Raw genomic sequence first — 24,281 nt, 5'->3', positions numbered from 1 at the left:
ATCTCCTTTACTTGACAGAGATGTGCCTGAGCAGCGGCCCTCCCCTGCCCTATCCCAAATCATACTTATTTTGCATAGGAGATACCATGGTCATGAAGATTGTTCTCCCAGGGTGAGGTTCATTCATTGCATTCTGGGTATGCTGACCCCTATGATTTCCCCAAATGTGGGAAACTCGACTGCATTTTCACATTAAACAGACATTAAACAGACTTTCGCAAAGTGTCTCTGTGGCGCAATCAGTTAGTGTGTACGGCTATTAACTAAAAGGTTGGTGGTTCAATCCCACCCAGGGATGTAATTGATCTTGTTATCAGATTTTGGTGATCTTTAAGTAGACAAGTCAAAATTTCAAACCCCCTCTTATGGTGTAGGGTACCTGGCCTTCTCTGATGTAATCAGAGTTAGATTTGATTCATTGATTTTATAAAAACAGCTAGGAAGCACAATTTAGCAGTGGTTTGCAGAGAAAAAAAATATGCTGGCAGAAAAATCCAATTGAGTGATTTAACAGCTCTTCATTTTCTGGCTTATTTTTATGCTAACAAATTTGTTCTCTGAAAAGTGTCCACAAAGCAAAGTCTCTGATTAACACCTTTGTAAGGATGGTTTTTCACCTATTACTAAATTAAACTTGCTTCATTGGAAAGGCAGCAAGATGCATCCTCATTTCAATGTCTACTGAAATAATACAAGTTGACACCAGGAAACATTAACGCCACTGCATCCTTGCTGCTTTCTCATGTGGAAGTCTGTTTAATGCGAAAACAAGGTGATATCTAATTATCACACAGGTAAGGAATTAAGAAAATCTTTATTTAAGGGTGAAGATGTTTCTCACAAAATCGTTGCCCCAATGCATCATTGAAATTCAAGCTGGAAAGATGATTTTAATATATCACTTGTACATTTTGTATTGCTCTTCTGGTGACAATGTAGTTTGTTTTTGTCAATTACCATTTTAATAATAGGGTAAAGAAAATTAAGTGGATTTTTGAAAGAAAACAATACTGTCAATATACTATTAAAACAAATTAAAATGGTAAAAGTTATTGTACTTTAAGTAAAAATAAAAGAGCCAAAATATCAATCCCAGTTTTGGATTACTTTAATTAACAAAAAAAAAGCATATAGCAAAGGATAGTTTCAATCTGCCTACCTCTGGGTTATGGGCCCAGCATGCTTCCATTGCTGTACTCTGCTGCACATGTAAGTGCAAGAGATCCTGAAGCACTCGCTCATCATGGGAAAGTACCAATGTGTTTCTTCGTTGGTTGATGGAAGAAACATCTTACAAAAACTCTCCAGATTATTGACTTTTTAAAGTTTTTCTAGGAAACGTTCTAGATGAATGCTTATTAGCCTTTGTCAGTATTTACTTCTGCAAAGTGTCTCTGTGGCGCAATTAGTTAGTGTGTACGGCTACTAACCAAAAGGTTGGTGGTTCAATCACACCCAGGGACGTAATTGACCTTGTGATCAGATTTTGGTGATCTTTAAGTAGACAAGTCAAAATTTCAAACCCCCTGTTATGGTGTAGGCTACCTGGCCTTCTCTGATGTAATCAGAGTTAGATTTGATTCAGTGATTTTATTAAAACAGCTAGGAAGCACAATTTAGCAGTGGGTTGCAGAGAAAAAGAAATATGCTTGCAAAAAAATCCAATTGAGTGATTAAACAGCTCTTCATTTTCTGGCTTTATTTTTATGCTAACAAATTTGTTCTCTGAAAAGTGTCCACAAAGCCAAGTCTCTGATTAACACCTTTGTAGGGATGGTTTTTCACCTATTACTAAATTAAACTTGCTTCATTGGAAAGGCAGCAAGATGCATCCTCATTTCAATGTCTACTGAAATAATACAGGTTGACACCAGGAAACATTAACACCACTGCATCCTTGCTGCTTTCTCATGTGGAAGTCTGTTTAATGTGAAAACAAGGTGATATCTAATTAGCACACAGGTAAGGAATTAAGAAAATCTTTAAGGGTGAAGATGTTTCTCACAAAATCGTTGCCCCAATGCATCATTGAAATTCAAGCTGGAAAGATGATTTTAATATATCACTTGTACATTTTGTATTGCTCTTCTGGTGACAATGTAATTTGTTTTTGTCAATTACCATTTTAATAATAGGGTAAAGAAAATTAAGTGGATTTTTGAAAGAAAACAATACTGTCAATATACTATTAAAACAAATTAAAATGGTAAAAGTTATTGTACTTTAAGTAAAAATAAAAGAGCAAAAATATCAATCCCAGTTTTGGATTACTTTAATTAACAAAAAAAAATGCATATAGCAAAGGATAGTTTCAATCTGCCTACCTCTGGGTTATGGGCCCAGCATGCTTCCATTGCAGTACTCTGCTGCACATGTAAGTGCAAGAGATCCTGAAGCACTCACTCATAATGGGAAAGTACCAATGTGTTTCTTCGTTGGTTGATGGAAGAAACATCTTACAAAAACTCTCCAGATTATTGACTTTTTAAAGTTTTTCTAGGAAACGTTCTAGATGAATGCTTATTAGCCTTTGTCAGTATGTACTTTTGCAAAGTGTCTCTGTGGTGCAATTGGTTAGTGTGTAAGACTATTAACCAAAAGGTTGGTGGTTCAATCCCACCCAGGAATGTAATTGACCTTGTGATCAGATTTTGGTGATATTTAAGTAGACAAGTCAAAATTTCATACCCCCTCTTATTGTGTAGGGTACCTGGCCTTCTCTGATGTAATCAGAGTTAGATTTGATTCAGTGATTTTATAAAAAAAACAGCTAGGAAGCACAATTTAGCAGTGGGTTGCAGATAAAAAAATATGCTGGCAAAAAAATACAATTGAGTGATTAAACAGCTCTTCATTTTCTGGCTTTATTTTTATGCTAACAAATTTGTTCTCTGAAATGTGTCCACAAAGCCAAGTCTCTGATTAACACCTTTGTAGGGATGGTTTTTCACCTATTACTAAATTAAACTTGCTTCATTGGAAAGGCAACAAGATGCATCCTCATTTCAATGTCTACTGAAATAATACAGGTTGACACCAGGAAACATTAACGCCACTGCATCCTTGCTGCTTTCTCATGTGGAAGTCTGTTTAATGTGAAAACAAGGTGATATCTAATTATCACACAGGTAAGGAATTAAGAAAATCTTTATTTAAGGGTGAAGATGTTTCTCACAAAATCGTTGCCCCAATGCATCATTGAAATTCAAGCTGGAAAGATGATTTTAATATATCACTTGTACATTTTGTATTGCTCTTCTGGTGACAATGTAGTTTGTTTTTGTCAATTACCATTTTAATAATAGGGTAAAGAAAATTAAGTGGATTTTTAAAAGAAAACAATACTGTCAATATACTATCAAAACAAATTAAAATGGTAAAAGTTATTGTACTTTAAGTAAAAATAAAAGAGCCAAAATATCAATCCCAGTTTTGGATTACTTTAATTAACAAAAAAAAAATGCATATAGCAAAGGATAGTTTCAATCTGCCTATCTCTGGGTTATGGGCCCAGCATGCTTCCATTGCAGTACTCTGCTGCACATGTAAGTGCAAGAGATCCTGAAGCACTCACTCATCATGGGAAAGTACCAATGTGTTTCTTCATTGGTTGATGGAAGAAACATCTTACAAAAACTCTCCAGATTATTGACTTTTTAAAGTTTTTCTAGGAAACGTTCTTGATGAATGCTTATTAGCCTTTGTCAGTATGTACTTTTTGCAAAGTGTCTCTGTGGTGCAATTGGTTAGTGTGTAAGGCTATTAACCAAAAGGTTGGTGGTTCAATCCCACCCAGGAACGTAATTGACCTTGTGATCAGATTTTGGTGATATTTAAGTAGACAAGTCAAAATTTCAAACCCCCTCTTATTGTGTAGGGTACCTGGCCTTCTCTGATATAATCAGAGTTAGATTTGATTCAGTGATTTTATAAAAAAAACAGCTAGGAAGCACAATTTAGCAGTGAATTGCAGAGAAAAAAAATATGCTGGCAAAAAAAAATCCAATTGAGTGATTAAACAGCTCTTCATTTTCTGGCTTTATTTTTAAGCTAACAAATTTGTTCTCTGAAAAGTGTCCACAAAGCCAAGTCTCTGATTAACACCTTTGTAGGGATGGTTTTTCACCTATTACTAAATTAAACTTGCTTCATTGGAAAGGCAGCAAGATGCATCCTCATTTCAATGTCTACTGAAATAATACAAGTTGACACCAGGAAACATTAACGCCACTGCATCCTTGCTGCTTTCTCATGTGGAAGTCTGTTTAATGCGAAAACAAGGTGATATCCAATTAGCACACAGGTAAGGAATTAAGAAAATCTTTATTTAAGGGTGAAGATGTTTCTCACAAAATCGTTGCCCCAATGCATCATTGAAATTCAAGCTGGAAAGATGATTTTAATATATCACTTGTACATTTTGTATTGCTCTTCTGGTGACAATGTAGTTTGTTTTTGTCAATTACCATTTTAATAATAGGGTAAAGAAAATTAAGTGGATTTTTGAAAGAAAACAATACTGTCAATATACTATTAAAACAAATTAAAATGGTAAAAGTTATTGTACTTTAAGTAAAAATAAAAGAGCCAAAATATCAATCCCAGTTTTGGATTACTTTAATTAAAAAAAAAAGCATACAGCAGAGGATAGTTTCAATCTGCCTACCTCTGGGTTATGAGCCCAGCATGCTTCCATTGCTGTACTCTGCTGCACATGTAAGTGCAAGAGATCCTGAAGCACTCACTCATCATGGGAAAGTACCAATGTGTTTCTTCGTTGGTTGATGGAAGAAACATCTTACAAAAACTCTCCAGATTATTGACTTTTTAAAGTTTTTCTAGGAAACGTTTTAGATGAATGCTTATTAGCCCTTGTCAGTATATACTTTTGCAATGTGTCTCTGTGGCGCAATTAGTTAGTGTGTACGGCTATTAACCAAAAGGTTAGTGGTTCAATCCCACCCAGGTACGTAATTGACCTTGTTATCAGATTTTGGTGATCTTTAAGTAGACAAGTCAAAATTTCAAACCCCCTGTTATGGTGTAGGGTACCTGGCCTTCTCTGATGTAATCAGAGTTAGATTTGATTCAGTGATTTTATAAAAACAGCTAGGAAGCACAATTTAGCAGTGGGTTGCAGAGAAAAAGAAATATGCTGGCAGAAAAATCCAATTGAGTGATTAAACAGCTCTTCATTTTCTGGCTTTATTTTTATGCTAACAAATTTGTTCTCTGAAAAGTGTCCACAAAGCAAAGTCTCTGATTAACACCTTTGTAGGGATGGTTTTTCACCTATTACTAAATTAAACTTGCTTCATTGGAAAGGCAGCAAGATGCATCCTCATTTCAATGTCTACTGAAATAATATAGGTTTACACCAGGAAACATTAACGCCACTGCATCCTTGCTGCTTTCTCATGTGGAAGTCTGTTTAATGTGAAAACAAGGTGATATCTAATTAGCACACAGGTAAGGAATTAAGAAAATCTTTATTTAAGGGTGAAGATGTTTCTCACAAAATCGTTGCCCCAATGCATCATTGAAATTCAAGCTGGAAAGATGATTTTAATATATCACTTGTACATTTTGTATTGCTCTTCTGGTGACAATGTAGTTTGTTTTTGTCAATTACCATTTTAATAATAGGGTAAAGAAAATGAAGTGGATTTTTGAAAGAAAACAATACTGTCAATATACTATTAAAACAAATTAAAATGGTAAAAGTTATTGTACTTTAAGTAAAAATAAAAGAGCCAAAATATCAATCCCAGTTTTGGATTACTTTAATTAACAAAAAAAAATGCATATAGCAGAGGATAGTTTCAATCTGCCTACCTCTGGGTTATGGGCCCAGCATGCTTCCATTGCTGTACTCTGCGGCACATGTAAGTGCAAGAGATCCTGAAGCACTCACTCATCATGGGAAAGTACCAATGTGTTTCTTCGTTGGTTGATAGAAGAAACATCTTACAAAAACTCTCCAGATTATTGACTTTTTTAAGTTTTTCTAGGAAACGTTTTAGATGAATGCTTATTAGCATTTGTCAGTATGTACTTTTGCAAAGTGTCTCTGTGGCGCAATCAGTTAGTGTGTACGGCTATTAACCAAAAGGTTGGTGGTTCAATCCCACCCAGGGACGTAATTGACCTTGTTATCAGATTTTGGTGATCTTTAAGTAGACAAGTCAAATTTCATACCCCCTGTTATTGTGTAGGGTACCTGGCCTTCTCTGATGTAATCAGAGTTAGATTTGATTCAATGATTTTATAAAAACATCTAGGAAGCACAATTTAGCAGTGGGTTGCAGAGAAAAAGAAATATGCTGGCAAAAAAATCAAATTGCGTGATTAAACAGCTCTTCATTTTCTGGCTTTATTTTTATGCTAACAAATTTGTTCTCTGAAAAGTGTCCACAAAGCCAAGTCTCTGATTAACACCTTTGTAGGGATGGTTTTTCACCTATTACTAAATTAAACTTGCTTCATTGGAAAGGCAGCAAGATGCATCCTCATTTCAATGTCTACTGAAATAATACAGGTTGAAACCAGGAAACATTAACGCCACTGCATCCTTGCTGCTTTCTCATGTGGAAGTCTGTTTAATGTGAAAACAAGGTGATATCTAATTAGCACACAGGTAAGGAATTACGAAAATCTTTATTTAAGGGTGAAGATGTTTCTCACAAAATTGTTGCCCCAATGCATCATTGAAATTCAAGCTGGAAAGATGATTTTAATATATCACTTGTACATTTTGTATTGCTCTTCTGGTGACAATGTAGTTTTTTTTGTCAATTACCATTTTAATAATAGGGTAAAGAAAATTAAGTGGATTTTTGAAAGAAAACTATACTGTCAATATACTATTAAAACAAATTAAAATGGTAAAAGTTATTGTACTTTAAGTAAAAATAAAAGAGCAAAAATATCAATCCCAGTTTTGATTACTTAAATTAACAAAAAAAAATGCATATAGCAAAGGATAGTTTCAATCTGCCTACCTCTGGGTTATGGGTCCAGCATGCTTCCATTGCAGTACTCTGCTGCACATGTAAGTGCAAGAGATCCTGAAGCACTCACTCATCATGGGAAAGTACCAATGTGTTTATTCGTTGGTTGATGGAAGAAACATCTTACAAAAACTCTCCAGATTATTTATTTTTTAATGTTTTTCTAGGAAACGTTCTAGATGTATGCTTATTAGCCTTTGTCAGTATGTACTTTTTGCAAAGTGTCTCTGTGGCGCGATCGGTTAGTGTGTTCGACTATTAACCAAAAGGTTGGTGGTTCAATCCCACCCAGGGACGTAATTGACCTTGTGATCAGATTTTGGTGATATTTAAGTAGACAAGTCAAAATTTCAAACCCCCTCTTATTGTGTAGGCTACCTGGCCTTCTCTGATGTAATCAGAGTTAGATTTGATTCAGTGATTTTATAAAAAACAGCTAGGAAGCACAATTTAGCAGTGGGTTACAGAGAAAAAAAATATGCTGGCAGAAAAATCCAATTGAGTGATTAAACAGCTCTTCATTTTCTGGCTTTATTTTTATGCTAACAAATTTGTTCTCTGAAAAGTGTCCACAAAGCCAAGTCTCTGATTAACACCTTTGTAAGGATGGTTTTTCACCTATTACTAAATTAAACTTGCTTCATTGGAAAGGCAGCAAGATGCATCCTCATTTCAATGTCTACTGAAATAATACAGGTTGACACCAGGAAACATTAACGCCACTGCATCCTTGCTGCTTTCTCATGTGGAAGTCTGTTTAATGTGAAAACAAGGTGATATCTAATTAGCACACAGGTAAGGAATTAAGAAAATCTTTATTTAAGGGTGAAGATGTTTCTCACAAAATCGTTGCCCCAATGCATCATTGAAATTCAAGCTGGAAAGATGATTTTAATATATCACTTGTACATTTTGTATTGCTCTTCTGGTGACAATGTAGTTTGTTTTTGTCAATTACCATTTTAATAATAGGGTAAAGAAAATTAAGTGGATTTTTGAAAGAAAACAATACTGTCAATATACTATTAAAACAAATTAAAATGGTAAAAGTTATTGTACTTTAAGTAAAAATAAAAGAGACAAAATATCAATCCCAGTTTTGGATTACTTTAATTAACAAAAAAAAAGCATATAGCAAAGGATAGTTTCAATCTGCCTATCTCTGGGTTATGGGCCCAGCATGCTTCCATTGCTGTACTCTGCTGCACATGTAAGTGCAAGAGATCCTGAAGCACTCACTCATCATGGGAAAGTACCAATGTGTTTCTTCGTTGGTTGATGGAAGAAACATCTTACAAAAACTCTCCAGATTATTGACTTTTTAAAGTTTTTCTAGGAAACGTTTTAGATGAATGCTTATTAGCCCTTGTCAGTATATACTTTTGCAATGTGTCTCTGTGGCGCAATTAGTTAGTGTGTACGGCTATTAACCAAAAGGTTGGTGGTTCAATCCCACCCAGGTACGTAATTGACCTTGTTATCAGATTTTGGTGATCTTTAAGTAGACAAGTCAAAATTTCAAACCCCCTGTTATTGTGTAGGGTACCTGGCCTTCTCTGATGTAATCAGAGTTAGATTTGATTCAATGATTTTATAAAAACATCTAGGAAGCACAATTTAGCAGTGGGTTGCAGAGAAAAAGAAATATGCTGGCAAAAAAATCAAATTGCGTGATTAAACAGCTCTTCATTTTCTGGCTTTATTTTTATGCTAACAAATTTGTTCTCTGAAAAGTGTCCACAAAGCCAAGTCTCTGATTAACACCTTTGTAGGGATGGTTTTTCACCTATTACTAAATTAAACTTGCTTCATTGGAAAGGCAGCAAGATGCATCCTCATTTCAATGTCTACTGAAATAATACAGGTTGAAACCAGGAAACATTAACGCCACTGCATCCTTGCTGCTTTCTCATGTGGAAGTCTGTTTAATGTGAAAACAAGGTGATATCTAATTAGCACACAGGTAAGGAATTACAAAAAATCTTTATTTAAGGGTGAAGATGTTTCTCACAAAATTGTTGCCCCAATGCATCATTGAAATTCAAGCTGGAAAGATGATTTTAATATATCACTTGTACATTTTGTATTGCTCTTCTGGTGACAATGTAGTTTTTTTTGTCAATTACCATTTTAATAATAGGGTAAAGAAAATTAAGTGGATTTTTGAAAGAAAACTATACTGTCAATATACTATTAAAACAAATTAAAATGGTAAAAGTTATTGTACTTTAAGTAAAAATAAAAGAGCAAAAATATCAATCCCAGTTTTGATTACTTAAATTAACAAAAAAAAATGCATATAGCAAAGGATAGTTTCAATCTGCCTACCTCTGGGTTATGGGTCCAGCATGCTTCCATTGCAGTACTCTGCTGCACATGTAAGTGCAAGAGATCCTGAAGCACTCACTCATCATGGGAAAGTACCAATGTGTTTATTCGTTGGTTGATGGAAGAAACATCTTACAAAAACTCTCCAGATTATTTATTTTTTAATGTTTTTCTAGGAAACGTTCTAGATGTATGCTTATTAGCCTTTGTCAGTATGTACTTTTTGCAAAGTGTCTCTGTGGCGCGATCGGTTAGTGTGTTCGACTATTAACCAAAAGGTTGGTGGTTCAATCCCACCCAGGGACGTAATTGACCTTGTGATCAGATTTTGGTGATATTTAAGTAGACAAGTCAAAATTTCAAACCCCCTCTTATTGTGTAGGGTACCTGGCCTTCTCTGATGTAATCAGAGTTAGATTTGATTCAGTGATTTTATAAAAACAGCTAGGAAGCACAATTTAGCAGTGGGTTGCAGAGAAAAAGAAATATGCTGGCAGAAAAATCCAATTGAGTGATTAAACAGCTCTTCATTTTCTGGCTTTATTTTTATGCTAACAAATTTGTTCTCTGAAAAGTGTCCACAAAGCAAAGTCTCTGATTAACACCTTTGTAGGGATGGTTTTTCACCTATTACTAAATTAAACTTGCTTCATTGGAAAGGCAGCAAGATGCATCCTCATTTCAATGTCTACTGAAATAATACAGGTTGACACCAGGAAACATTAACGCCACTGCATCCTTGCTACTTTCTCATGTGGAAGTCTGTTTAATGTGAAAACAAGGTGATATCTAATTAGCACACAGGTAAGGAATTAAGAAAATCTTTATTTAAGGGTGAAGATGTTTCTCACAAAATCGTTGCCCCAATGCATCATTGAAATTCAAGCTGGAAAGATGATTTTAATATATCACTTGTACATTTTGTATTGCTCTTCTGGTGACAATGTAGTTTATTTTTGTCAATTACCATTTTAATAATAGGGTAAAGAAAATGAAGTGGATTTTTGAAAGAAAACAATACTGTCAATATACTATTAAAACAAATTAAAATGGTAAAAGTTATTGTACTTTAAGTAAAAATAAAAGAGCCAAAATATCAATCCCAGTTTTGGATTACTTTAATTAACAACAAAAAATGCATATAGCAGAGGATAGTTTCAATCTGCCTACCTCTGGGTTATGGGCCCAGCATGCTTCCATTGCTGTACTCTGCTGCACATGTAAGTGCAAGAGATCCTGAAGCACTCACTCATCATGGGAAAGTACCAATGTGTTTCTTCGTTGGTTGATAGAAGAAACATCTTACAAAAACTCTCCAGATTATTGACTTTTTTTAAGTTTTTCTAGGAAACGTTTTAGATGAATGCTTATTAGCATTTGTCAGTATATACTTTTGCAAAGTGTCTCTGTGGCGCAATCAGTTAGTGTGTACGGCTATTAACCAAAAGGTTGGTGGTTCAATCCCACCCAGGGACGTAATTGACCTTGTTATCAGATTTTGGTGATCTTTAAGTAGACATGTCAAATTTCATACCCCCTGTTATTGTGTAGGGTACCTGGCCTTCTCTGATGTAATCAGAGTTAGATTTGATTCAATGATTTTATAAAAACATCTAGGAAGCACAATTTAGCAGTGGGTTGCAGAGAAAAAAATATGCTGGCAAAAAAATCAAATTGCGTGATTAAACAGCTCTTCATTTTCTGGCTTTATTTTTATGCTAACAAATTTGTTCTCTGAAAAGTGTCCACAAAGCCAAGTCTCTGATTAACACCTTTGTAGGGATGGTTTTTCACCTATTACTAAATTAAACTTGCTTCATTGGAAAGGCAGCAAGATGCATCCTCATTTCAATGTCTACTGAAATAATACAGGTTGAAACCAGGAAACATTAACGCCACTGCATCCTTGCTGCTTTCTCATGTGGAAGTCTGTTTAATGTGAAAACAAGGTGATATCTAATTAGCACACAGGTAAGGAATTACGAAAATCTTTATTTAAGGGTGAAGATGTTTCTCACAAAATTGTTGCCCCAATGCATCATTGAAATTCAAGCTGGAAAGATGATTTTAATATATCACTTGTACATTTTGTATTGCTCTTCTGGTGACAATGTAGTTTTTTTTGTCAATTACCATTTTAATAATAGGGTAAAGAAAATTAAGTGGATTTTTGAAAGAAAACTATACTGTCAATAAACTATTAAAACAAATTAAAATGGTAAAAGTTATTGTACTTTAAGTAAAAATAAAAGAGCAAAAATATCAATCCCAGTTTTGATTACTTAAATTAACAAAAAAAATGCATATAGCAAAGGATAGTTTCAATCTGCCTACCTCTGGGTTATGGGTCCAGCATGCTTCCATTGCAGTACTCTGCTGCACATGTAAGTGCAAGAGATCCAGAAGCACTCACTCATCATGGGAAAGTACCAATGTGTTTATTCGTTGGTTGATGGAAGAAACATCTTACAAAAACTCTCCAGATTATTTATTTTTTAATGTTTTTCTAGGAAACGTTCTAGATGTATGCTTATTAGCCTTTGTCAGTATGTACTTTTTGCAAAGTGTCTCTGTGGCGCGATCGGTTAGTGTGTTCGACTATTAACCAAAAGGTTGGTGGTTCAATCCCACCCAGGGACGTAATTGACCTTGTGATCAGATTTTGGTGATATTTAAGTAGACAAGTCAAAATTTCAAACCCCCTCTTATTGTGTAGGGTACCTGGCCTTCTCTGATGTAACCAGAGTTAGATTTGATTCAGTGATTTTATAAAAAACAGCTAGGAAGCACAATTTAGCAGTGGGTTGCAGAGAAAAAAAATATGCTGGCAAAAAAAATCCAATTGAGTGATTAAACAGCTCTTCATTTTCTGGCTTTATTTTTATGCTAACAAATTTGTTCTCTGAAAAGTGTCCACAAAGCCAAGTCTCTGATTAACACCTTTGTAGGGATGGTTTTTCACCTATTACTAAATTAAACTTGCTTCATTGGAAAGGCAGCAAGATGCATCCTCATTTCAATGTCTACTGAAATAATACAAGTTGACACCAGGAAACATTAACGCCACTGCATCCTTGCTGCTTTCTCATGTGGAAGTCTGTTTAATGCGAAAACAAGGTGATATCTAATTATCACACAGGTAAGGAATTAAGAAAATCTTTATTTAAGGGTGAAGATGTTTCTCACAAAATCGTTGCCCCAATGCATCATTGAAATTCAAGCTGGAAAGATGATTTTAATATATCACTTGTACATTTTGTATTGCTCTTCTGGTGACAATGTAGTTTGTTTTTGTCAATTACCATTTTAATAATAGGGTAAAGAAAATTAAGTGGATTTTTGAAAGAAAACAATACTGTCAATATACTATTAAAAGAAAATTAAAATGGTAAAAGTTATTGTACTTTAAGTAAAAATAAAAGAGCCAAAATATCAATCCCAGTTTTGGATTACTTTAATTAACAAAAAAAAAGCATATAGCAAAGGATAGTTTCAATCTGCCTACCTCTGGGTTATGGGCCCAGCATGCTTCCATTGCTGTACTCTGCTGCACATGTAAGTGCAAGAGATCCTGAAGCACTCACTCATCATGGGAAAGTACCAATGTGTTTCTTCGTTGGTTGATGGAAGAAACATCTTACAAAAACTCTCCAGATTATTGACTTTTTAAAGTTTTTCTAGGAAACGTTTTAGATGAATGCTTATTAGCCTTTGTCAGTATGCCCTTTCGCAAAGTGTCTTTGTGGCGCAATCAGTTAGTGTGTATGGCTATTAACTAAAAGGTTGGTGGTTCAATCCCACCCAGGGATGTAATTGATCTTGCTATCAGATTTTGGTGATCTTTAAGTAGACAAGTCAAAATTTCATACCCCCTCTTATGGTGTAGGGTACCTGGCCTTCTCTGATGTAATCAGAGTTAGATTTGATTCATTGATTTTATAAAAACAGCTAGGAAGCACAATTTAGCAGTGGTTTGCAGAGAAAAAAAATATGCTGGCAGAAAAATCCAATTGAGTGATTAAACAGCTCTTCATTTTCTTGCTTTATTTTTATGCTAACAAATTTGTTCTCTGAAAAGTGTCCACAAAGCCAAGTCTCTGATTAACACCTTTGTAAGGATGGTTTTTCACCTATTACTAAATTAAACTTGCTTCATTGGAAAGGCAGCAAGATGCATCCTCATTTCAATGTCTACTGAAATAATACAAGTTGACACCAGGAAACATTAACGCCACTGCATCCTTGCTGCTTTCTCATGTGGAAGTCTGTTTAATGCGAAAACAAGGTGATATCTAATTATCACACAGGTAAGGAATTAAGAAAATCTTTATTTAAGGGTGAAGATGTTTCTCACAAAATCGTTGCCCCAATGCATCATTGAAATTCAAGCTGGAAAGATGATTTTAATATATCACTTGTACATTTTGTATTGCTCTTCTGGTGACAATGTAGTTTGTTTTTGTCAATTACCATTTTAATAATAGGGTAAAGAAAATTAAGTGGATTTTTGAAAGAAAACAATACTGTCAATATACTATTAAAACAAATTAAAATGGTAAAAGTTATTGTACTTTAAGTAAAAATAAAAGAGCCAAAATATCAATCCCAGTTTTGGATTACTTTAATTAACAAAAAAAAAAGCATATAGCAAAGGATAGTTTCAATCTGCCTACCTCTGGGTTATGGGCCCAGCATGCTTCCATTGCTGTACTCTGCTGCACATGTAAGTGCAAGAGATCCTGAAGCACTCACTCATCATGGGAAAGTACCAATGTGTTTCTTCGTTGGTTGATGGAAGAAACATCTTACAAAAACTCTCCAGATTATTGACTTTTTAAAGTTTTTCTAGGAAACGTTTTAGATGAATGCTTATTAGCCCTTGTCAGTATATACTTTTGCAATGTGTCTCTGTGGCGCAATTAGTTAGTGTGTACGGCTATTAACCAAAAGGTTGGTGGTTCAATCCCACCCAGGTACGTAATTGACCTTGTTATCAGATTTTGGTGATCTTTAAGTAGACAAGTCAAAATTTCAAACCCCCTGTTATGGTGTAGGGTACCTGGCCTTCTCTGATGTAATCAGAGTTAGATTTGATTCAGTGATTTTATAAAAACAGCTAGGAAGCACAATTTAGCAGTGGGTTGCAGAGAAAAAGAAATATGCTGGCAGAAAAATCCAATTGAGTGATTAAACAGCTCTTCATTTTCTGGCTTTATTTTTATGCTAACAAATTTGTTCTCTGAAAAGTGTCCACAAAGCAAAGTCTCTGATTAACACCTTTGTAGGGATGGTTTTTCACCTATTACTAAATTAAACTTGCTTCATTGGAAAGGCAGCAAGATGCATCCTCATTTCAATGTCTACTGAAATAATACAGGTTGACACCAGGAAACATTAACGCCACTGCATCCTTGCTGCTTTCTCATGTGGAAGTCTGTTTAATGTGAAAACAAGGTGATATCTAATTAGCACACAGGTAAGGAATTAAGAAAATCTTTATTTAAGGGTGAAGATGTTTCTCACAAAATCGTTGCCCCAATGCATCATTGAAATTCAAGCTGGAAAGATGATTTTAATATATCACTTGTACATTTTGTATTGCTCTTCTGGTGACAATGTAGTTTTTTTGTCAATTACCATTTTAATAATAGGGTAAAGAAAATGAAGTGGATTTTTGAAAGAAAACTATACTGTCAATATACTATTAAAACAAATTAAAATGGTAAAAGTTATTGTACTTTAAGTAAAAATAAAAGAGCAAAAATATCAATCCCAGTTTTGATTACTTAAATTAACAAAAAAAAATGCATATAGCAAAGGATAGTTTCAATCTGCCTACCTCTGGGTTATGGGTCCAGCATGCTTCCATTGCAGTACTCTGCTGCACATGTAAGTGCAAGAGATCCTGAAGCACTCACTCATCATGGGAAAGTACCAATGTGTTTATTCGTTGGTTGATGGAAGAAACATCTTACAAAAACTCTCCAGATTATTTATTTTTTAATGTTTTTCTAGGAAACGTTCTAGATGTATGCTTATTAGCCTTTGTCAGTATGTACATTTTGCAAAGTGTCTCTGTGGCGCAATCGGTTAGTGTGCTTGACTATTAACCAAAAGGTTGGTGGTTCAATCCCACCCAGGGACGTAATTGACCTTGTGATCAGATTTTGGTGATATTTAAGTAGACAAGTCAAAATTTCAAACCCCCTCTTATTGTGTAGGGTACCTGGCCTTCTCTGATGTAATCAGAGTTAGATTTGATTCAGTGATTTTATAAAAAACAGCTAGGAAGCACAATTTAGCAGTGGGTTGCAGAGAAAAAAAATATGCTGGCAGAAAAATCCAATTGAGTGATTAAACAGCTCTTCATTTTCTGGCTTTATTTTTATGCTAACAAATTTGTTCTCTGAAAAGTGTCCACAAAGCCAAGTCTCTGATTAACACCTTTGTAAGGATGGTTTTTCACCTATTACTAAATTAAACTTGCTTCATTGGAAAGGCAGCAAGATGCATCCTCATTTCAATGTCTACTGAAATAATACAAGTTGACACCAGGAAACATTAACGCCACTGCATCCTTGCTGCTTTCTCATGTGGAAGTCTGTTTAATGTGAAAACAAGGTGATATCTAATTAGCACACAGGTAAGGAATTAAGAAAATCTTTATTTAAGGGTGAAGATGTTTCTCACAAAATTGTTGACCCAATGCATCATTGAAATTCAAGCTGGAAAGATGAATTTAATATATCACTTGTACATTTTGTATTGCTCTTCTGGTGACAATGTAGTTTGTTTTTGTCAATTACCATTTTAATAATAGGGTAAAGAAAATGAAGTGGATTTTTGAAAGAAAACAATACTGTCAATATACTATTAAAACAAATTAAAATGGTAAAAGTTATTGTCTTCAAGATCGCAGGAGCAGAGATCATCCTCTGCTTCTGCCAAATCCACTGCATGACGCTGGGGCTCTCTTGCAGGAGCCCGCACCAGTGGGGGCACGTCTAAAACTCTTCAGTCAGTTCTGGATTCATTCGGACATGGACTCGTGTGTTTTACAAATAGTGTCCCAAGGGTACAAACTGGGGTTTCAAGATGTTCCCCCTCACCGATTGTTCAAACATTAAGTTACTGTGCTGTTCCTGGGTTATATAGCGCTGGGGTATGTGCTGGCATACTCTCTCTCTGTCTCTCCAAAGGGCCTTGTGGGGGAAATGTCTTCAGTAAAAGTATTCCCTGTGTGTGTGGTGTGTCGGTACGCGTGTGTCGACATGTCTGAGGAAGAAGGCTATATTAGAGAGGAGCGGGAGCAAATGAACGTGGTGTCTCCGCCGACACCTGATTGGATGGATATGTGGAATGTTTTAAATGCTAGTGTAAACTCATTGCACAAAAGATTAGACAAGGCAGAAGCTTTGGGACAGTCAGGGTCTCAACCAATGCCTAATCCTATGTCGCAGGGACTGTCAGGGTCTCATAAGCGCCCACTATCCAGATGTTGACACAGATACCGACACGGATTCTGACTCCAGTGTCGATTACGATGATGCAAAGTTACAGCCAAAATTGGCAAAATACATTTGATATATGATTATGGCAATAAAAGATGTTTTGCACATCACAGAGGAGCCCCCTATCCCTGACAAGAGGGTACATATGTACAAGGGAAAGAAGCCTGAGGTAACCTTTCCCCCCTCACACGAGCTGAACGAGTTATGTGAAAAAGCTTGGGAATCTCCTGCAGATTTCCAAAAGGATTCCCCTTTCCCATCAACGGATAGGTTACGATGGGAATCCTCCCCTAGGGTGGACAAAGCATTAACACGCTTATCCAAGAAGGTAGCCCTCCCGTCCCAGGATACGGCTACCCTCAAAGAGTGTGCTGACCGCAAACAGGAGATTACCCTGAAGTCCATTTATACACATTCAGGTACCTTACTCAGACCGGCAATTGCGTCGGCCTGGGTGTGTAGTGCTGTAGCGGCATGGACAAATACCTTATCTGAGGGGATGGATAGCCTAGACAAGGATACTATTTTATTGACCCTGGGGCATATAAGAGATGCTGTCCTATATATGTGTGTATGCAAACTACAGGTGGTGCTGCAGGGCCCACACCCTTTTACTTGTCTTGTAGAGCAGCTCTGAAGCTGTTACAGTGCCCAGCTGCTGCAAGAAATCAGCTTGAATGCTTCAGGGGCTTGGGCATGGCCAACATGAGCCCCACACCGAAGGAGGGTGGGGGTGTTTAATGCAAACTTGGGGTTATCCAAGCGCCGCAAAAGGCCGCCATGCCCTGCATGCCCCTTTTCTCTTTTCATATACAGATGAGGGTTCCAGCCAACTTTGGCCCACTGCTTGGATGACATCACCGTATGCAAATCCGTCTGCTGCAGACCTTCCCCCAGGAATGCTTGCAATAGTTGTTGCATATGGTTTAATGTCTGAGGGTGCTTCAGTATTAGGCAGCCTTCCGCCCTCCCATGTTCATCTGAAAAGATGTGGTCTCCCTGCAGTTGTTGTCCCCAGACGAGAGTTCCCTTGTGCTTCCTCAGTTAAATCTCCTTAACTTGACGGGGGTGTGCCCGAGCAGCCACCCTCCCCAGCCCTATCCCAACACATACTTATCTTGCATATGAGATCTCTTGATCATGAAGATAGTTCTCACAGGTTGAGGTTCATCCTGGCCCCGCTCCCCGCTGGAGAGCGCTGATGGGGACAGCAGCGGGGCTTCAGCAGAAGGGTGAGTACGTGTGGCCAGAGACCTCCCTTCCCATGTGCAGGCCTGCAGAGTCTGCCGCGCAGGATGGGGCATGTGGCACTCTCCCTCCCAGGGGCTCTTCCAGATGTAGCTCCTCAGCAGTATTTTTCCAGGGCTGCGCGGCGCTCTCCCCGACTTGCATCCGCCCTGGAACACTGCCTTCCTCAACGCAACATCAGCAGGGGGCCCTGGCCTCATCACCATCCCAGGTCTTTCTCATGTATGTATCATGTATGTGTGTGTGATATATGTATGAATCATATATGTTTGTGATATATATATATGTATGTATCTATCTATCTGTCTATCTATCTATCTATCTATCTATCTATCTATCTATCTATCTATCTATCTATCTATCTATCTATCTATCGTATGTGTGTGTATATATATGTATCTATCATTCTATCTATCTATCTATCTATCTATCTATCTATCTATCTATCTATCTATCTATCTATCTATCGTATGTGTGTGTATATATATGTATCTATCATGTATGTATGTATGTATGTATCTATCTTGTATGTATGTGTTTTATCTATCTATCTATCTATCTATCTATCTATCTATCGTGTGTGTGATATATGTATGTATCTATCATGTATGTGTTATATGTATGTATCACACCTTCCTCTATACATATACATACATACATACATACATACATACATACACACACACACCTATATCTGTACGTACACTGACATACACACACCAACATCTATACATTAACACGCTGACCCCTAAACGTACACCAACGTACCCACACCTGCATCTATACCTACACATGCTGACACGTGGACGTACACCGGCTTACCCACATGTGAATCTATACATACATGTGCTGACACCTGGACATACACTGATGTACCCACACCTAACATCTATACATACACATGCTAACACCTGGACGTATACAGACGTACCCACATTTGCATCCATGCATATATAGATGTAGGTGTGTGTACGTCAGTGTACGTCCAGGTGTCAACGCGTGTATGTATAGATGCAGGTGTGGGTACGTCTGTGTATGTCCAGGTGTCAGAATGTGTATGTATAGATGCAGGTGTGGGAAGGTCAGTGTAGGTTCAGGTGTCAGCGCGTGTATGTATAGATGCAGGTGCTTGTATGTCCAGATGTCAGTGCATGTATGTATAGATGCAAGTGTGGGTACGTCGGTGTATGTCCATTTGTCAGCGCGTGTATATATAGATGCAGGTGCTTGTATGTTGGTGTATGTCCAGGTGTCAGCATGTGTATGTATAGATGCAGGTGTGGGAATGTTGGTGTATGTCCAGGTGTCAGGGCGTGTATGTATGGATATTAGGTGTGGGTACATCAGTGTATGTCCAGGTGTTAGCGCATGTATGTATAGATGTATATATACACACACATACGATAGATAGATAGATAGATAGATAGATATTATAAGGGCACGGCCGTGCCCTTATATTAAGGCTGAATCGAACAAACGGAATTCTCCCATAGGGAACTTCTGAGATGGGGGCATGGTGTTTGAGGGGCTACACCTCAAAACTGATTGGACGTACTGAGCTGAAATTTGGCATGGGCGTGTAGAATCGTCACCCGGTGCTGCATGCCAAATTTCAGGGCAAAATAATAAAAAATGAGGAATTGGGAGTAACCTAAAGTTCCAACTGTCAGTTTTTTTCTGTGACTTCCTTTGTGGCTTTTTGACACCGTTTTCCTATAGAGTGAATTAGATATTTTTTGGAAAGGCATAACTCCGGATAGAGGACGAATTAAGACTTGGGTTTGTTTTACTAGATAGAGTATGCCCCAGTGTAGTGCCTTTTGGGGTTGTGGTTTTTCAGAAAGTTATAGGGTTTTTTTAATTAAGAGAAATATGCCCCATTATAGAGATAGGGCTTTTCAATTTGTTGCGGCTGCGCAGTGGCCGCCAGGAGAGCGAGAGTGAGTGAGGGAAGGGGTCTCGTGCAGGCTGAGGTTATAAAAGTAGCTGCTGGCGGCGGGAGGAGAGCCAGCGGTTCCTGGGTGTGTGCACCTGCGGTCCCTTACAGACTGCAGCGACCCATTAGGACTGTGGAGGAGAGGGGTAGCGGCATAGCAGCCGCAGGCTTACCGAAAGTGCTCACTACTGAGCAATATGGTCCCCTTACCCGAAGTGGGAGCCGCAGCGGGAGGAATAGCTGGAGTTGCGCCGCAGGAGAAAGTCAGAGGACATCCAGAAGAGACATCCGGTGCAGCGCTGACTCCTGACTGACAGCGCTTGCCTACTAGAGATGAGCGGGTTTGGTTCCTCGGAATCCGAACCCGCCCGAACTTCAGCTTTTTTTACACGGATCCGAGCGACTCGGATCTTCCCGCCTTGCTCGGTTAACCCGAGCACGCCCGAACGTCATCATGACGCTGTCGGATTCTCGCGAGGCTCGGATTCTATCGCGTGACTCGGATTCTATATAAGGAGCCACGCGTCGCCGCCATTTTCACACGTGCATTGAGATTGATAGGGAGAGGACGTGGCTGGCGTCCTCTCCATTTAGATTATAAGAGAGAGAGATTTACTGGAGTTTAGGACTAGGAGGAGTACTGTAGAAGTGTAGAGAGTGCAGAGAGTTTACTAGTGAGTGACCACCAGACAGTGCAGTTTATTTAATATATCCGTTCTCTGCCTGAAAAAAGCGATACACACAGTGACTCAGTCACATACCATATCTGTGTGCACTGCTCAGGCTCAGCCCAGTGTGCTGCATCATCTATATATATTATATATCTGTCTGACTGCTCAGCTCACACAGCTTATAATTGTGGGGGAGACTGGGGAGCACTGCAGTGCCAGTTATAGGTTATAGCAGGAGCCAGGAGTACATAATATTATATAGTGAGTGACCACCAGACAGTGCAGTTTATTTAATATATCCGTTCTCTGCCTGAAAAAAGCGATACACACAGTGACTCAGTCACATACCATATCTGTGTGCACTGCTCAGGCTCAGCCCAGTGTGCTGCATCATCTATATATATTATATATCTGTCTGACTGCTCAGCTCACACAGCTTATAATTGTGGGGGAGACTGGGGAGCACTGCAGTGCCAGTTATAGGTTATAGCAGGAGCCAGGAGTACATAATATTATATTAAAATTAAACAGTGCACACTTTTGCTGCAGGAGTGCCACTGCCAGTGTGACTGACCAGTGACCTGACCACACTGACCACCAGTATAGTTAGTAGTATACTTATATTGTGATTGCCTGAAAAAGTTAAACACTCGTCGTGTGACTTCACTTGTGTGTTGTTTTTTTTTTTATTCTATAAAAATAAAACTCATTCTGCTGACAGACAGTGTCCAGCAGGTCCGTCATTATATAATATATAATATATACCTGTCCGGCTGCAGTAGTGATATATATATATTTTTTATATCATTTATCATCCAGTCGCAGCAGACACAGTACGGTAGTTCACGGCTGTGGCTACCTCTGTGTCTGCACTCGGCAGGCAGTCCGTCCATAATTGTATACCACCTAACCGTGGTTTTTTTTTCTTCTTTATACATACATACTACTACGACATCTCTTTATCAACCAGTCTATATTAGCAGCAGACACAGTACAGTACGGTAGTTCACGGCTGTGGCTACCTCTGTGTCTGCACTCGGCAGGCAGTCCGTCCATAATTGTATACCACCTAACCGTGGTTTTTTTTTCTTTCTTCTTTATACATACATAGTTACATAGACATCTCTTTATCAACCAGTCTATATTAGCAGCAGACACAGTACAGTACGGTAGTTCACGGCTGTGGCTACCTCTGTGTCTGCACTCGGCAGGCAGTCCGTCCATAATTGTATACCACCTAACCGTGGTTTTTTTTTCTTTCTTCTTTATACATACATAGTTACATAGACATCTCTTTATCAACCAGTCTATATTAGCAGCAGACATAGTACAGTACGGTAGTTCACGGCTGTGGCTACCTCTGTGTCTGCACTCGGCAGGCAGTCCGTCCATAATTGTATACCACCTAACCGTGGTTTTTTTTTCTTTCTTCTTTATACATACATAGTTACATAGACATCTCTTTATCAACCAGTCTATACTAGCAGCAGACACAGTACAGTACGGTAGTTCACGGCTGTGGCTACCTCTGTGTCTGCACTCGGCAGCCAGTCCGTCCATAATTGTATACCACCTAACCGTGGTTTTTTTTTCTTTCTTCTTTATACATACATAGTTACATAGACATCTCTTTATCAACCAGTCTATATTAGCAGCAGACACAGTACAGTACGGTAGTTCACGGCTGTGGCTACCTCTGTGTCTGCACTCGGCAGGCAGTCCGTCCATAATTGTATACCACCTAACCGTGGTTTTTTTTTCTTTCTTCTTTATACATACATACTACTACGACATCTCTTTATCAACCAGTCTATATTATTAGCAGCAGACACAGTACAGTACGGTAGTTCACGGCTGTGACTACCTCTGTGTCTGCACTCGGCAGGCAGTCCGTCCATAATTGTATACCACCTAACCGTGGTTTTTTTTTCTTTCTTCTTTATACATACATAGTTACATAGACATCTCTTTATCAACCAGTCTATATTAGCAGCAGACACAGTACAGTACGGTAGTTCACGGCTGTGGCTACCTCTGTGTCTGCACTCGGCAGGCAGTCCATAATTGTATACTAGTATCCATCTCCATTGTTTACCTGAGGTGCCTTTTAGTTGTGCCTATTAAAATATGGAGAACAAAAATGTTGAGGTTCCAAAATTAGGGAAAGATCAAGATCCACTTCCACCTCGTGCTGAAGCTGCTGTCACTAGTCATGGCCGAGACGATGAAATGCCAGCAATGTCGTCTGCCAAGGCCGATGCCCAATGTCATAGTACAGAGCATGTCAAATCCAAAACACCAAAAATCAGAAAAAAAAGGACTCCAAAACCTAAAATAAAATTGTCGGAGGAGAAGCGTAAACTTGCCAATATGCCATTTACGACACGGAGTGGCAAGGAACGGCTGAGGCCCTGGCCTATGTTCATGGCTAGTGGTTCAGCTTCACATGAGGATGGAAGCACTCAGCCTCTCGCTAGAAAAATGAAAAGACTCAAGCTGGCAAAAGCAGCACAGCAAAGAACTGTGCATTCTTCGAAATCCCAAATCCACAAGGAGAGTCCAATTGTGTCGGTTGCGATGCCTGACCTTCCCAACACTGGACGTGAAGAGCATGCGCCTTCCACCATTTGCACGCCCCCTGCAAGTGCTGGAAGGAGCACCCGCAGTCCAGTTCCTGATAGTCAGATTGAAGATGTCAGTGTTGAAGTACACCAGGATGAGGAGGATATGGGTGTTGCTGGCGCTGGGGAGGAAATTGACCAGGAGGATTCTGATGGTTAGGTGGTTTGTTTAAGTCAGGCACCCGGGGAGACACCTCTTGTCCATGGGAGGAATATGGCCGTTGACATGCCAGGTGAAAATACCAAAAAAATCAGCTCTTCGGTGTGGAGGTATTTCACCAGAAATGCGGACAACAGGTGTCAAGCCGTGTGTTCCCTTTGTCAAGCTGTAATAAGTAGGGGTAAGGACGTTAACCACCTCGGAACATCCTCCCTTATACGTCACCTGCAGCGCATTCATAATAAGTCAGTGACAAGTTCAAAAACTTTGGGTGACAGCGGAAGCAGTCCACTGACCAGTAAATCCCTTCCTCTTGTAACCAAGCTCACGCAAACCACCCCACCAACTCCCTCAGTGTCAATTTCCTCCTTCCCCAGGAATGCCAATAGTCCTGCAGGCCATGTCACTGGCAATTCTGACGATTCCTCTCCTGCCTGGGATTCCTCCGATGCATCCTTGCGTGTAACGCCTACTGCTGCTGGCGCTGCTGTTGTTGCTGCTGGGAGTCGATGGTCATCCCAGAGGGGAAGTCGTAAGCCCACTTGTACTACTTCCAGTAAGCAATTGACTGTTCAACAGTCCTTTGCGAGGAAGATGAAATATCACAGCAGTCATCCTGCTGCAAAGCGGATAACTGAGGCCTTGACAACTATGTTGGTGTTAGACGTGCGTCCGGTATCCGCCGTTAGTTCACAGGGAACTAGACAATTTATTGAGGCAGTGTGCCCCCGTTACCAAATACCATCTAGGTTCCACTTCTCTAGGCAGGCGATACCGAGAATGTACACGGACGTCA

The 24,281-nt window shown here is 38.5% G+C and overlaps 1 pseudogene; it reads left to right on the top strand.

Annotated features, from left to right (window-relative positions):
- Positions 1-61: 61 nt before the first annotated feature.
- Positions 62-189, top strand: LOC135038089 (U1 spliceosomal RNA; annotated as a pseudogene).
- Positions 190-24,281: the final 24,092 nt, after the last annotated feature.

The sequence above is a fragment of the Pseudophryne corroboree genome, unplaced genomic scaffold (assembly GCF_028390025.1).
Source record: "Pseudophryne corroboree isolate aPseCor3 unplaced genomic scaffold, aPseCor3.hap2 scaffold_698, whole genome shotgun sequence".
Lineage (NCBI taxonomy): Eukaryota > Metazoa > Chordata > Amphibia > Anura > Myobatrachidae > Pseudophryne > Pseudophryne corroboree.
Note: the sequence above shows the minus strand (reverse complement) of the source record. Positions and strands in the feature narration are given on the sequence as shown.